The following is a 16465-nucleotide window of genomic DNA, read 5'->3' as shown; positions in this document are numbered from 1 at the left end:
ACATTGCCAGTATTAGAGTAGATTGAGTTTTTGACCCATCTCCAGGCCTAAATTGAGGCTTTTGAACAGAAACCGCATTATGGGATAAATATATTGCATGGGTTTGACACTTGACCCTTAATGAAAACAAAACAAGCAAAAAAGGAAGTTTAGCTCACCATGGGGCTGTAGCACTGAAATTTATTTCCTTTTATTGGCCATAAAAATAAATTGGCTCCCTATCTATTATTGTAGCGAAGAGAGACTTCTCTCCCCTGCTTCATTTGAGCTACACAGTAAAAACTCTTGCAGCCTTCACAGTGTCACATCTTTAAAACGGTTGAGTCTTTGATATTCTGTTGTGCACATCAGAGCAGACAACATTAAAATGTCATCTCAAAATGAATAGCAAAGAACTGAGAGAATGTTCTTTGGATAAATGTTTTTAACTTCAAGATGTGTTCGTCTCAGATTATGCCTGAGGAGAAAAATCAAAAACCTTGAAAACATGTTGTACTGAACATAACATTTTTTAGTATGACTAACTGTCAAAGTAATTCAGATTTTGTGCACATTGGTCAAGTTATGTTTTGAGGTCTCAAAGAAAACATTACAATGGACTACTAATGTTGGCAGTATCCTAGCTGCATAGCAAAGACATTGCATGTTACAAACAGTTACCAAAAACTTGTCTGTAATTTCTCTGTGATGTCAATAACTTTCTATACCAAGGATCTATACTAGTACAGCATAGCAATTGCCACTGCATTCACATTACAACATATAATTCACCAAGCAATGTAATTTTGCACAACAATTACCTAAATTGTTGCTGTGTGTTTGTCTGTTTCAACATTATGGTGCAAAGCTCATTTGTATTCAAGGCCATGGATGATTTTAGAATGTTCCCTTTAAATTGGTAACATATGCTTCAAATGCTCCGACTCTAGACATGATACATTATTCTGCCAGAGCGCTTTGCATACTTCTCATTGCATGGGGAAGGGCACAGGCTAATATAACCCAAACTGGTTTTTAACAAGCACTCCATTTCCAGCTGTGTTTTACTCAGCATGAATCCCTTAGAAAATGCTTCAAGCGCTTTATTTTTTTCACTGTACAACTAAAACAATTAGAAAACAAATCTTGGTTTTTAAAATACTGTAATTAGTTTAAATGAAGCTGAAATGTTCTTCATCATCTCTAAACCGCCATATCAAACTCCTAACATGCATCACATGTGACATTCCATCAGAATGTAACATTTTAAATCTTTTAAAGGCATGTACATTTTCGTAGCTAGAGGTAGCCTATTCAACACAAAGGCATAGATTGATGACGCCTTGATTTCGCGGAATTATGCGATGTGTTGTCTTCCCGTCTACAGCCTATTCACGTTTATTCAGCAGGGAATAGTAACCAAGATTTTGAAGCCCAAAAAAAACACATCCATCCATCATAAAAGTAATCCATATGGCAACAGGGGGTCAATAAAGGCCTTCTGAAGCGATGGGTTTTTGTAAGAAAAATATCCATATTTATAACTTTATAGACTACAATCGCTAGATTCCGGTAACGTCCGTCCATGCATTCACGAGAGAATTGAGTTTCGGCGTTTGACGTGTAGGAGTAGCGTAAGCTTAGGTGAGAGTAGATGCTTCTCATGGTTTAATCAAATAGGCCTGGGCAGCAAACTGAAACTCCTCTGACATTTCTCTTTAAGGGTGCGTTCACACTATTAGTTCGGTTCGTTTGGTTCATTTGGTCCGGACCAAAGAAGAAAAAAAAATATTTAGTCCTGGTCCAGTTAGCGTTCACATTGGCAATTTGATCAACGAACCAAAAGATACCGAACCTTAAGGCATAGGGATACATTCACAACGTGATTGGTCGGATTTTATGACGTATTGCCTATTTTGAGACGGAACTTACCGAACATCCAAAACAGTGCTGTTTGCTGAGGTAAATGTGCTTGTTGTGTGTGTGTAGCCTGCATGTGATGGTATTTTGGCCAGCTGGGAACTCGTGAAGAGCTTATAAAATGTGTAAAGTAGTCAAAACACCGGCGGGAATCCATTCGTCACACACACAAACGATCTGCTGCGTGGAGACGCGCGTCTGATGCCTGTTATGAGCAAACTCGCGACTATGACAAGAAAAACCGACATGCGTGTCCTTTTTAGGGTCTCGTCTTCCTGTTTTTGGTTCGGTCACACGTCTTTGGTCCGTGTTGCGTTCATATATCATTAGAACTGCACCAGAGTTCGTTTGGAAGCGGACCGAGATCCATCTTTTCAGCAGTCTCGGTCCGCTTGTTTGGTGCGCACCAGGGTTCGGATGGCAGCGTTCACATATGTTCAAATGAACTGCACTAACCGAGCAATCGCACCAGGGTTCTTTTTAATCGAACCAAACATGACAAGTGTGAACACACCCTAAAAATTCTCATTTTAGACTTGGTGATCAGTGTTTTGTTTTACTCTATCCTCTGCACTTCCGCATTCGTCAATACGTCATGCATCAGGTCAAAGTTCACTATAGTTTATAAAGTTATGGATATTTTTCTTACAAAAATGCATCACTTCGCTTCGGAAGGTATTTATTAACCCCCTGGAGCTGTATTATTACCTTTCTGATGGATGAATGCTCTCTTTTGGGCTTCAAAATCTTGGTTACTATTCACTCCCATTATAAAATTCGGAAGAGCCAGAATATTCGCCTGCTAATAATATCTCCGATTGTGCTTGATTGAAAGAAGAAAGTCATATACACCTAGGATGGCTTGAGGGTGATTAAATTATAGGATAATTTTCATTTTTTGGTGAACTAACCCTTTAATACAAGCCCTGAAGATCAATACTTCCAGTTTTGTTCCTATAGGCTAATTTTATGGCTTCAATATTGAGCTCCTATGCACAGGCCAAGAAATCAGGAGTTAAGTCTGGCATGTGCCTGCTCCATAACCATCACCCACACCTCAGCAGATTATGAATCCCAACCCAATGAGCCACAGCAGAGATCAGAGTTTGCCACACACAGAGGTCGACCTCAGAATCCTCCCAACACACAGTTTTTTATTAAAGCTATATTTCAAAAAGCAGAACGTGGTGAACGCACGCACAGCTCCAGCAAGCCACACTCTGGCAAGCAGCTCCATATTAACAGCGACACTGTAAGGGAATGGAGAGCCATCCTTGGACAAACTTGAAAACAAACTCTGTCAGAATTCTAAATAATGCACAGCAGAGAAATAAAAGCTCAGAGGACCGTCTAGCCTGCAAGGAGTCGTAAATACAACACACATGGTGCGAAGCCTTGATAAAATATGCATTTGCTCCAAGTTGCAGACAGCAGGAGTTTTCACTAAAGCTCAAAGCTGGAACATGGGTGACAAAGACATTATCAGCCGCTTGATGTGTGTTCACCCTACACTCTCATGTTCTTTGAGATTCTGGCAGAGGTGGGTCACAACAAGAACGTATTGTATTGCTTTTCCATAGGCTACACTTCACTTCAAATTGCTGCTGCACTCTAAGGATAAAAGACCTGAAAGCGAGAAGATAGAGTGAGATTGATGTTTATTAGGCATAATTCTCTGCCTCATCTTTTCACTTATCTGTCCGTATGGAGCCATAGCCAGGAGAATTATACTGAGGTTTAACACCAAAGAAATATGGCTGTATTTCTCTGTGCTTTTCAAAATTGTCTAGTTAGAAGGGAAGTATTTTACTTACAAACAGTCATCTCCCTGTTCTAGCGTGTAAAAGAGAATGAAAAGATGCATGAAAGTACAAAATACTCCAAAAATAAATACTGTTTCTCTCTCATGCTGGGGAGGCCAAACCCTTGCCAGAAGATAATTAAAAGGGTATAAATCACGTTGATAAGGATGATGTAATTAAACACTAACACATTTTGCCCAGAGTGTCTTGTGTTGTTGGGAATGCACAACACTCTCTGCTTGGAAAGAGACTGGTTTGAAAATGCAGTCCTACATTTAAGCCTACATTTGAGACCTTTATTTTGGGTTATACTGTTAATAGTTACAATGGCCCCAAAAATTATGTGGACACTTTGGACAACTAAGGCATGCTTAAAAATATACAGTAAAAAAATGTATAGAACCCTGTCGCATCTGAAACCAAATTTATGCTAGACCTTTTCTTAGAAGTAGTTTTTCTGTGAAGATTAGTTCACCACAGATGTAGTTCATCAAGCATAACTAAATTCCACAAACTCGAAAGTTTACATTACACTTTATTTTACGGTGTCCTTGTTACTGTGTAACATTTAAGTACTAAGTAATAATTGACTATTAAATTTCACTTGGTTTAATAATTGGTTAACATGGTTACACTTTATTTTAAGGTGTCTTTGTTACACTGTAATTATACATTTAAGTACTGAGTAATAATAAGTAACTAAATGTACTTACTATAGGGTTAGGATTAGGGTTTGGATTGGTTTAGGGTTAGTTGCATGTAATTATGCATAATTTATAGTTATTACTATCATAACTACATGCAACAATGACACTGTAAAATAAAATGTTACCGTTAACACTTTATTTTGATAGTCCACAATAGATACTAGCTAACTAGGGATGTCCCGAGTCGTTCTCAAAGATTGGTATTGGGGCCGATATTTCTGTATTGGCTATCCTAAGCCCAATACTTTATTTTATGTCAGCTGTCATGCAGTTGTTGTGAAGAAGGTGGCAGAATACACCTTCAATTAAGTTTGCCAACCGCCATTAACCCTTAAAAATGGATGAATGTTTCGGCAATCATTGTTACATATTCAGGGTGTTTAGCAACCCGCATATCTAATACAGATGGATCTCTAACTGCTGCAATAGTATAAAACTCTCCTGATATTTGAATAACAATTACAAAAAAAGAAAATAAAGCATACTTTGTTACCTTTTGAAACTTGGAGGGGTTCAATTTGAGCAGATGATTTTTACCATCATCACTGTCATTCTCAGAGCTCATTTACAGTACATTCAACATCTGGCTCATAATCATGATCTCAACCATATTCTCAAAACTCAACAACTTCAAAATCAATATTTTGATTGCTGACAGCTTCTTCACCAGATTCTCCATCAAGTGACAGTGACACTAATATTTGATTGGTTTTATGATGGTGGTAATTATGAGTGAAACGTCATCCCTGTGTATCAGACATTGCCACCTTGAGGAATAAAGGTGAATTGCAATTATGGAGTCATCAGAGACTCAATGATTGTTGCACAGAAAAAAAAAAAAAAAAAAAAAAAAACTACTACATACCTCGGGTCACTAGAGACCCTATACACTTTTTACAAAAGATGGATTTGAAAAAAAAAAAAAAAAAATGACGCTCAAGAACCAACGAGGTCTGTTCTAGCATGTCACGGACTATCTATATATATATATATATATAGATATATATATATATAGAGAGAGAGAGATATGTATGTAGTATGTAAGCAATAAGATATGAGAGGCTGTGCTGTATTGTGAATAAGTCATGACCGAAGGGCGTTGTTAGGCACTTTGTGCTGAAGTGCAAGCCCTTCAGCCATGACTTATTCACAATACAGCAGTAGCCTCGAGTACCTTATTGCTTTTATAAAACGGTTATCAGACAATACAAATATTACAGCCAAAAATATATATCAATTCAACTTTCAAGATGTAAACTTTCACTAAAAGCCTTCTTTCCGCCAGAAAAAATAGTCCCTGATCGTGAACAGCAACAGAAGTTACATTAATACGCCATTAGATGGCGCCGATGACTGTCTTTATGAGTGTGTCAGTCAGTAGCGAAGACTTTTATATTGAAAAGACTGAATTGTTGTGAACACGGAACAAGACGCAACTGACAAATGCTTTGACTAGCGCTGTCAGTCACGGGAAAACCCTTTAACTGTTAAAAGGACAAGATAATACATCGGACATTTAAACATATTTTTTATTCTGAACATAAGACTGACCTGAAGGAAAATGCTAAATCTGCATGCAGGTAATAAATTCACTCACTTGATCATTTTCTCACAACACTCTTCTACATAATACAGTAAGCTTCAATGAACAATATCGATTGAGAACATACAGTTTACATTGCTAAGAGTGGTTGCTAAGGGTGTTGTGATACACAGAACCGTTGGGCGAAGCAGTGTTTTATTGTGAATATATATATATCAACATCGGATTGATTTTAATGTACTTGAAGTGTACACCTAGCACTAGGAAAATACCAGTGTCGGATCAGGACTCGGTATCTGCAGGGTGACTCGCATCAGATCAAACAATAAATCTGATGAGAAATCCCTATTTGCAACTACATGTCAACTACCAGACATTAGAGTTTTAGTAGACTGTTAGCACTTTATTTTGATGTTCCCCCAACAGACATTCTACTTACTATAAGCAACTTTGCAACTATGTCAACTTATTCTACTAACCCTAACCTAACAGTCTACTAATTCTCTAATGAGAATTAGTTGACATGTAGTTGCAAAATTACTTATAGTTAGTAGAATGTCTAAAGTAGAAGTGTAACTAATAATTGTTATATAATGCAATGACATTCATATATATATATATATATATATATATATATATATATATATATATATATATATATATATATATATATATATATATATGTTATTATTTGAAATTGTGTTTATTTATTTATATATATATATATATATGGAATAATAATCAATCCCTTATTAGACTACCACATTAGAATCACATGCCTTTTTGGTACTGCCATTCCAAATATACCAAAAAGGCATGGAATACTTATGATCTAATTATAGTTCCTCTCAGAGTAGCTTCAGGGCTTACTGTCAACCATTGTTCGTGCTCATCTGAGAGTCTTTACAATTGTGCATGTGCAAATCTTGTAAATGAATGCAGACCGCTGTCTCATCCCTGCCCAGTCAACTCTGAATCCCTAAGTCTGTGTGTCTGAGCTCTGGGCTGGTGATGAGTTACAGAGGTATAAATCCCCTGTTATTTGGCACACAGAAAGCACTGCTCCATTGGAGGGATTGTCACTGCAACTGCACCCCAAGACAGCATGTGTGCATTCTTGGAAGGGTTGAAATCCCTGTGGCATGCGGTTATGGGGCGTCATCCAGAGCTCCACCACCAGCTGAGCAGATTTAATATGACATTTTGCCTTGTATGACTGTAGTCCTCATTCCAATGACTGAACCTGCACAAAAATAAATAAAAAACAGAGGCACAAAAACTATATAGTTGTTCAATCAGGAAACCTTTTAAAAAGCCTATGTTGACAGATAGAGATGATATATGCATTTGAGCTCCATATCTGGCATGAATTATATACCTCTCAAGTCTCACCATATCAACATGGAGGAAGTGACATATCTGTGTTGTTTTATAGCCCTGATGTCGAGTCTTTGTGATTAGTATCCTTTTGAAGACTCTGCGAGGTGTTGAAGGATTGTTGTGGCATGAAAAGAAACAAAACATGTTTCAAATGTGAAAAAAAAGAGAAAAAATTCATAAAACAGTTTTTCTTTAATTGATGCTACAGTACCTTTTATTATCAGTAAACCTTGAATATTAGTCCTTGTCCAAGTAATGTGTTCCAAATTTCAAGATGTTAATTAAACAAAAACTTTGAGACCACACACATAGTAAAAGTGGTAATGAAAACAATCTCCACTGGGTAGAAGGGAGAAACAACTTGATCAAACAATACCTTAATAAAGGGTTTCTTCTTCATGGTGTTGATATCCAGTGACATGTCAAGACAAGGTTCGGGTGCACAGTGTTTCTCATTTCTACTTGAGCTGTTTCGCATTTTCATGCTGGGCTACAAATAGTTTCATTCATTTGCAATATTTATTCATCCTTGCTTGTAAAATCAGATGGATTTAAAATTATGTATAATATGGAGATTAGTTATTAATCTGTTTTGAAGTAACTTGCACCATAAATACCCTCATGTAATAATAAGTTAACATGTGTGAACATGTTATGGTTGATTCTAAAACATCTGAATGAAACTAAAAGCTTACATAAACAGAATGCAATATAATATGAAAATACAATACTATACTATAATATAATTTTTTAGTGTCTGCAGAGCTGTTGTTACCTGTCACACACATACACATATACACAAAAGAATCGATCTCTGACTGCCTCTGAGATAATCTGTGTCTTAGGTCATTCAATATGGTCTGATCTATTACCTATCAAAGGCCATCCAACCGTTCCTACAGAGGCTGTATTAAATACAAACCCAAACCTCATTGATCTCCTCTCATGAGGCCCATGAAAACAATGAGTGTGAGGAGTAATGTTTCACAGAGGAAATGTTTGAAGTAGATATCTCTGAAAAGGTGGCAATGTAACCTTTAAATAAAAACATGGTGCTGATAAGCACAGAAAAAAAGCTTTTGGGCTTTGAAAGAATACAGTACAATGTACTCTATCTGTTGGCTCAGGAGAGATATCATTGTTCATGAGTCTTTAGATTTTGAGTGGGCCAAATGTTGTACATGGCCTGTATTCTCACTTTATAATCAATTGATGCAACCAATTAGACAGATAAAAGAGTTAAATTGACATATTTTTGTTAGTATAACATTATGATGAAAACAAAATATTAATTCATATAAATGGATAAAGAATTGATGTAAAAAAGCTTTTTCAAAATAGATCAGAGCCAGAGCTACATATATATATATATATATATATATATATATATATATATATATATATATATATATATATAGATAGATAGATAGATAGATAGATAGATAGATAGATAGATAGAGAGAGAGAGGGAGAGAGAAAGATCCTGTGAAGGAACAAACAAAACTAACTGTCATTGAAATCATGTAAATAAACAAAACCAACTGTCATTAAGATCCTGTGAAGAAACAAACAAAACCGACCATCACTGAGATCCTGTAAAGGAACAAACAAAACTGACCAACATTGAGATCCTGTGAAGAAACAAAACTGACTGTCATTGAGATCCTGTAAAGGAATGAACAAAATGAACTGTCATTGAGATCCTGTGTAGGAACAAAACTGACCATCATTGAAAATCTGTGAACAAAAATGAGAAAAAAAAAATGACTGTCAATGAGATCCTGTAAAGGAACTAACAAAACTAACTGTCATTGGGATCCTGTGAAAGAACGAACAAAACTCACCATCATTGAGATCCTGTGAAGAAACAAAACTGACCAATATTGAGATCCTGTCAAGGGACAAAACCGACCATCATTGAGATCCTATGAAGGAACAAACAAAGCTAACCATCATTGAGATCCTGTGAAGAAACAAAACTGACCAATATTGAGATCCTGTAAAGGAACGAAACTGACCATCACCGAGATCCTGTAACAGAACAAAGCTAACCATCATTGAGATCCCGTAAAGAAGCAAAACTGACCATCATTGAAATTCTGTAAAGGAATTAACAAAACTCACCATCACTGAGATTCTGTGCGTGAACAAATCTAACTGTCATTGAGATCCTGAGAAAAAATGAACAAAACTGTCAGTCGTTGAGATTCTGTGAAGGAGCTAACAAAACTAACTGTCATTGAGATCTTGTAAAGAAACAAATAAAACTGTCATTGAGATGCCGTGAGGGAACAAAACCGACCATCATTGAGATTCTGTAAAGAAACAAAACCGACCGTTATTGATATCCTTCGAAGGAAAGAATAAAACTAACTGTCATTGAAATCCTGTGAAGGAACAAACAAAACTAACCATCACTGAGATTCTGTAAAGGAACAAACAAACCGATATTGAGATCCTGTAAAGGAACAAAACTGTCTGTCATTGAGAATCTGTGAAGGAACGAACAAAACTGATCATCATTGAGACTCTGTAAAGAACGAACAAAACTAACCGTCATTGAGATTTTGTTAAAGGGGTGGTTACATGCGATTTCACTTTTTTAACTTTAGTTAGTGTGTGATGTTGCTGCTGGAGCATAAACAGTATCTGCAAAGTTACAGCGCTGAAAGTTCAATGCAAACGGAGATATTGTCTTTTAAAGTTATGACAGTTTAATGCCTACAAAAACGGGTGGTTTGGACTACAACAAGCTTCTTCCCGGGTTGGTGACATCATAAACCCTTGCTATTAACATAAACACTGCCCCCGGGAACACGCAACAAAGTGGGCGAGGCCATGTGGCACAGTATAATAGAAGCGGAAGAGTTGTTTACACCGAATGCAAGCTGCGCGACGCGATGCGTCAAAAGATATAGAACCCAGACCTGTGATATTTTCTACACTGGATGCGGCACTGAAGACAGCTTCCTGAATCTACACGAGTTCAATGCTGGATTTGCACAAAGCCTATTACTGAAAGATGAAGCAGTTCCTAAGCAGAAGCTGCTGTTTATTGGCTTCAAACTGTAAGTATGTTTTATTGTTTGTACATGTCTTTTAAATGTATAGTTCTGTTGCTATTTTTGGTTGCATCAAAGACATATACAAAGAGCAACTCGTTTTTGCTAGCCAGTTAGCTAAATTCTAGTGCAACAAACATCAACAAACGTCTATGTTCATAGACAAACAGTTGTTCATGCTATAAATTAAACGCTACCTTTACAAAAATGCGACTACTCAGTCATGTATTCGGCTAGAGTAAAGCTTTAATCAGGATAAAACTGTATATTGAAAGCTAACAAACAGCAGTGACAGCATCTAAACACTTTGACACAAATACTAAATGAAATACCATTCATAAACGTCCTTTAAAAGCCGCGATTGGAGAGGTTCTGCTTTTTCCTCTTCATCTTGGTCTGATTCAGCTCAGTTTGATACAGCAATATAAATGCAATTATTTACATTTCCTTTGAAGCACTAACAACGAATGGTAAGGGGCGTGGTGTTTCCGGACGATTCAGCGAATCATGATACACTGGGCTATAGCTACCAACCTGCTACCCAATCTGAGCACATTGCGTATTTCGGAGGGAGTGGCTTCATAGAAGCGGGAAGTCAAACGTGCCGTTCATATGACATTGGAAACAGAGGTGTAGAATAAAGGTAAAATATATGAAAAATATAGCGTTTCAAAAAAACCAAGCATTAAGACATGATAAACTGTGCCCCAAAAACACAATCAAGCCTAGAAAAAAAACCACTGAACCACCCCTTTAAGGAACAAACAAAACTAACTGTCATTGAGATTCAGTGAAGGAATGAACAAAACTGACCATCATTGAGATCCTGTGAAAGAACAAACAAAACAAAAACAACATCTAATGGTGGCCTAAGACTTTTGCAAAGTACTATATATATATATATATATATATATATATATATATATATATATATATATATATACAAAAATGTTTTTGTTTTTTTTGTTTGTTTTTTTTGTTTTTACAAAATTAATAAGAATGAAAACATCTAATAATTAGGCTGAATACAATACAATTACGAAACTAAAAGAAAAATAATGTAACAATAAAATCAATTTTATTTCAAAAGTATTGAAAAGTATCTTGATAGGGAACACAATCTTCTGGTCTATTTACCTTTGGGAAAAGATATACTTTCCAACTAACAAGGTGACTGATTTCCCTTTGCTCCAATGAGACATTTTGCACAGAACCGCCACGTCAGAGCCTCTCTTGAAGGTAATATACAGTCTGTGTATGAAATAAAGCTCAGACCACCACAGTACAACCAAGAGATTCCAACTCCTCTTTGTCTGCCGTGCAGCTCACAGTAGAGATAAATGTGCGGCTGGCTGACTGTTAACACAGCAGGCAGGTAGACTTGCCTTGAGTTACTGCTTTCAGCCAGCGCACTTCCAGAGCACTATGAAAGTTGATGATGCTGAGCAATTTAAACTCTGACAGAGTTGCTGTAAAAATGCTGCCAACAGAAAGGCAATACATTTAGCAGCATGCATTACAGGTGCATTTTCATTTGAGAGGCAATTACTCTCTGCAGTAAAATAGCTTTTTCTCAAAGACAGCTCCACCACTGGAGGGCTGGTGATTTGTTGCGGCAGGCTACTTGGCAGGAAGTAAAGGACTGATGCGGGTTTTCCAAACCATTGTTTAAAAAAAAAGGTACATTTGTAAGCAAATTACTCCACCCTGTCCCATTTGTCCCATCTGAACAAGGATTTGGTCACATGTGCAACTCTTACAATTCAAACGTGTCATTGCGTGCATGGAATGTGCTAGTAAAACAAATATTAAACTCTACAGGCTTCACCGAGCAATCTTTAGTTAATTACTTCTGTTGGACAAAAGGACCAAATATTAGATTCTATCTGCATGCTTTTTTGTAGAAGAAACTATACACAAAAATTGTGTTTAAGGGTGTTTCTTCAACTTTCAGATGCCAGTGATTTTTATTAAAACTATAAATAAAAATATGTTGTCCAGCAGTGGTATTTCCACCACAACAAGCAATTCTGCCCCTATTAAAGTTTAATCAAAAGTTAGTGCACCAAGATTAGTGTACCAAGCTTTTTCCCTGTTTACACCCAGTATATTATATTATATTATATTATATTATATTATATTATATTATATTATATTATATTATATTATATTATATTATATTATATTATATTATATTATATTATATTATATTATATTATATTATACAGCACTTTTCTTTTTTACTTTGACAAAGGAATGCTTCTTGCTAAAGACTAAACTACCAATTTCAACATGCATGCTGTAGTTTCCACTCACAACCAGATCAAATTCTTTGCATACTCTGATTTTAAAGGTATTCCACACTTGAAAATCTTCATTTAATCCTCAACAGTCCCCATCTGATAGGACCGGTTTGGAATATGCCAGAAAACCACATATCTATATTGCTATCTGTAGGCAACCAGTTGAGCGTAAACCAATCTTGCACATGGCCCTTGTGATTGAAATCTGTATTTTCTATTACCTCTCTGTAAACAGATGGCAGATAAGAAATGCCAGCAGCTTTGAAAATGCCGCCTCCCTGGTTCCTTCCAGTAGGATGAAGTACGGGATGGGGTTCTCAGTGGTGGTACGGGACTGATTACCCCCAATCTGTCTCAGAGCTGCAGAGCTTCCCTATGGACTGCCATGACAGCTCAGCTCAGAGGCCAAAATGAACATTTTTCACTGAGCAAATTGCCAGCTTGGTGCGATACAGACTTGCGTTAATTGACAGATGATGTGTTTCCAGAGTTCTTTATGAAAGTTAATTGAAATGAAAGCAGGACTGTGAACCTTTCACCTTGAAGCATGCTTCATAGTAGTGAGGCATGCACAGGTATATGAGACAGAATACAGAAAGGCACTTGAATAAAAAAATGCAGAAATATATCTTTAAGGACCCAATATCCACATTGTTTGAGCAGCAATCTCCTTTCTCTTCAATTCTCTACATGGTCGCTGATGATTACAGTTTACCCTGGGACACCCAAGACATGTCATACACAAGGTAGACATTTCATAAATCATTTAATTAGGATTGCATTAGTGAATTAATCTGCCAGCTGCATGCCATGATAAGACAGTTCACTAGAGGGTGTCCAGAAAATGTACTCACGTCTATCTGTATCTAAAATGGCCTGTCTGTCACAGTGCTGTGGGGTTTGGAAGGCTGTTTCTGAAAATGACTTGCCTTATGAATGTTCACCTTACACTGCAGTGACAGCGGGCAGATTGCTCTCCGTTGCGTACTGCCAAAGCTGCGCGACTAAAACGCACATCACAATACTCATATCTGGAGGAATTGGAAAGGCATGAAATCAAGGTCAAGTAACATCAAGCTATTTGTTTACCTACAGATTCTTCATTTCAGCTCTTTGTGGAGGGGTGAAAAGGAGGTTTTGGAATCATTTTAGATCTGTACTGAGCTTCACATGCTAGATTGCAGTACAGAAAGGTTATAAATAGCAGATAAAGCTTGTATAAAGTGGTTCAGTGAATCCACAATGCATGCAAGCCAATAATAAAAAAGGGGGAAGGAGTCCCCCGAACGCAGCCTGTATCTGCCAGTGAAAGGAATAGTCATAAATTTGTAGGTTTTGAAATGAGTTCATATCCTGTCCTGTCTTTCATTGTAAGTCTGAGATGAATTACCACTAGGCCTATATGTTTGCACTTCATTGTGGTTGTGATGTTGTAGCATGAAGCCAGCACAAAGACCGCCACTTACACACAATTCTCAAATCAAAATCCATCCAGTTATTGCAGTTGGCACTTTGACTGCTTCACGTTTGGCTGAGATTGTGTGGAATGGCACAATATCACAAGGAAAAAGTCAAAATTAAAGTGGTTGTAATGTTGGTTTACTTGGCACCAATTAAAAGTAAAGTGCATCATTAATCAATTACAAATCATATAGCCTAAATCCACGTTCACACAACAACAGAATATGGTTGTCAGTCCTGTATTCTGTTACGTTCATACACAAAGTTCAGTTATGGGGAGTGATAACCGCATTCTATAAACGACACAGTTTTGTGTTCTACGTGCGAGAGTCACGACTCAACGTTCCGCTCTCCACCCAGATATAAAAGCTGCCATCGAACATTTTTTTAAAAGATGTAATATAAGTCTAAGGTGTCCCCTAAATGTGTCTGTGAAGTTCAGCTCAAAATACCCCATAGATTTTTTTAAATTAATTTTTTTAACTGCCTATTTTGGGGCATCATTAGAAATGTGCCGATTTAGGCTGCGGCCCCTTTAATTGCTTGCGCTCTCCGCCCCCTCCCAAGCTCGCGACTCTATCATTGCATAAACAAAGTTCACACAGCTAATATAACCCTCAAAATGGATCTTTACAAAGTGTTCGTCATGCATGCTGCATGCATACATCGGATCATGTGAGTATAGTATTTATTTGGATGTTTACATTTGATTCTGAATGAGTTTGATAGTGCTCCGTGGCTAACAGCTAATGCTACACTGTTGAAGAGATTTATAAAGAATGAAGTTGTGTTTATGAATTATACAGACTGCAAGTGTTTAATAATGAAAATAAGGACGGCTCTTGTCTCCGTGAATACAGTAAGAAACAATGGTAACTTTAACCACATTTAACAGTACATTAGCAACATGCTAACGAAACATTTAGAAAGAGAGTTTACAAATATCACTAAAAATACCATGTTATCATGGATCATGTCAGTTATTATTGCTCCATCTGCCATTTTTTGCTATTGTCCTCGCTTGCTTACCTAGTCTGATGATTCAGCTGTGCACAGATCCAGACATTAATACTGGCTTGTGTAATGCCTTGAACATGGGCTGGCATATGCAAATATTGGGGGCGTACATATTAATGATCTCGACTGTAACAGTCGGTATTATGTTGAGATTCGCCTGTTCTTCGGAGGTCTTTTAAACAAATGATATTTATATAAGAAGGAGGAAACAATGGAGTTTGAGACTCACTGTATGTCATTTCCATGTACTGAACTTTTGTTTTTCAACTATGCCAAGGTAAATTCAAATTTTAATTCTAGGGCACCTTAAAAGCTGCTGTCAGTTATAGATGGGGTAAGCGATATTTCAAAAACGCTGATTTTCGGAAATAACCCAAACAAACACACCCCTCTCTTCATTGCTCCGCCTCCAAAACCAACCCTCCAATCCTAACCACCCTGCTCCGAGTCTGTGACGAACCCATACAGTCTATGGTCGAAACCCGCTCGCGGCATATGAGGTGAGTGCACTAACAATGACGCTAAACACATTCTCTAGCGGCCATCAGTGTGCCTCTTGAGGTTTACCTGCACAACTCTCACTATCTTGCCTCTGTTACATACGCAATGCGAGAATGGATGTCTGTTTATCAGAGCTGATGCGCAAGAAAATAATGCTTTACGAAAAAATAAAGTGCAGATGATGAACGAATGACAAGGAAGCACAAAAATTAACATACAGTACACAATAGTAAATACAATCAAGTGTTCGTTGTTAGTCACCAACAGCACAGCAGCTCCAGACAATCAGTAGCTATGTTTCCATCCAAAGTTGCGTATATTTAACTTATGCAAGAATTTTGAATATCACATAAAACATTTGCGAATAAACCAGTGTTTCCATCCAGCAAGTCAAAGAGAACAAAAACGTCACTTCCTGATACACTGGTGCTAAATATCACTAAGAAAAATGAACGTTTCTGCAGTAGAAGCCACTAGGGCTGTGTATCGCCAACAATGTCACGATACAATACGCATCACGATACTAAAGCCACGATACGATAAGTATCGCGATATGGTTCAATTTAGAATTTAAATTTCTTTTGAGCAGAGTTTAGTAACAGTAATATGTGTTTATTGAATAACCAGTGTTATAACAGTCGTGATAACTGAAAAACTATTTTGTTTTTGTCATTAAATAAAACAATGATTTAAATTAAATATTAAAAAATTGTCACAAAAAAAGCTTCTTTTAAAAGCTTGCTTTTAAAGTCACTCCCTCAGTAACTGAATTGACAATAGTGACACTGAA

General features: G+C 37.0%; 1 protein-coding gene across 3 annotated transcripts in view; it reads right to left on the bottom strand.

Annotated features, from left to right (window-relative positions):
• Positions 1–6707: 6707 nt before the first annotated feature.
• Positions 6708–16465, bottom strand: part of lysmd4 (LysM, putative peptidoglycan-binding, domain containing 4) — a 48553-nt gene continuing 38795 nt past the window's right edge. The window contains exons 5-6 of one of the 3 annotated variants that reach the window (XM_067390451.1): positions 7330–7428; positions 6708–7194 (exon numbers count right to left, since the gene is read on the bottom strand). The gene's annotated coding sequence lies outside the window, so the exon portion shown is untranslated. Of the gene's footprint in view, positions 7231–7329; positions 7429–16465 lie in introns of all 3 variants that reach the window. The other 2 variants (XM_067390452.1, XM_067390454.1) reach the window with 2 other exon arrangements.

The sequence above is a fragment of the Chanodichthys erythropterus genome, chromosome 7 (assembly GCF_024489055.1).
Source record: "Chanodichthys erythropterus isolate Z2021 chromosome 7, ASM2448905v1, whole genome shotgun sequence".
Lineage (NCBI taxonomy): Eukaryota > Metazoa > Chordata > Actinopteri > Cypriniformes > Xenocyprididae > Chanodichthys > Chanodichthys erythropterus.
This window is presented reverse-complemented; position numbering and strand designations above follow the sequence as displayed.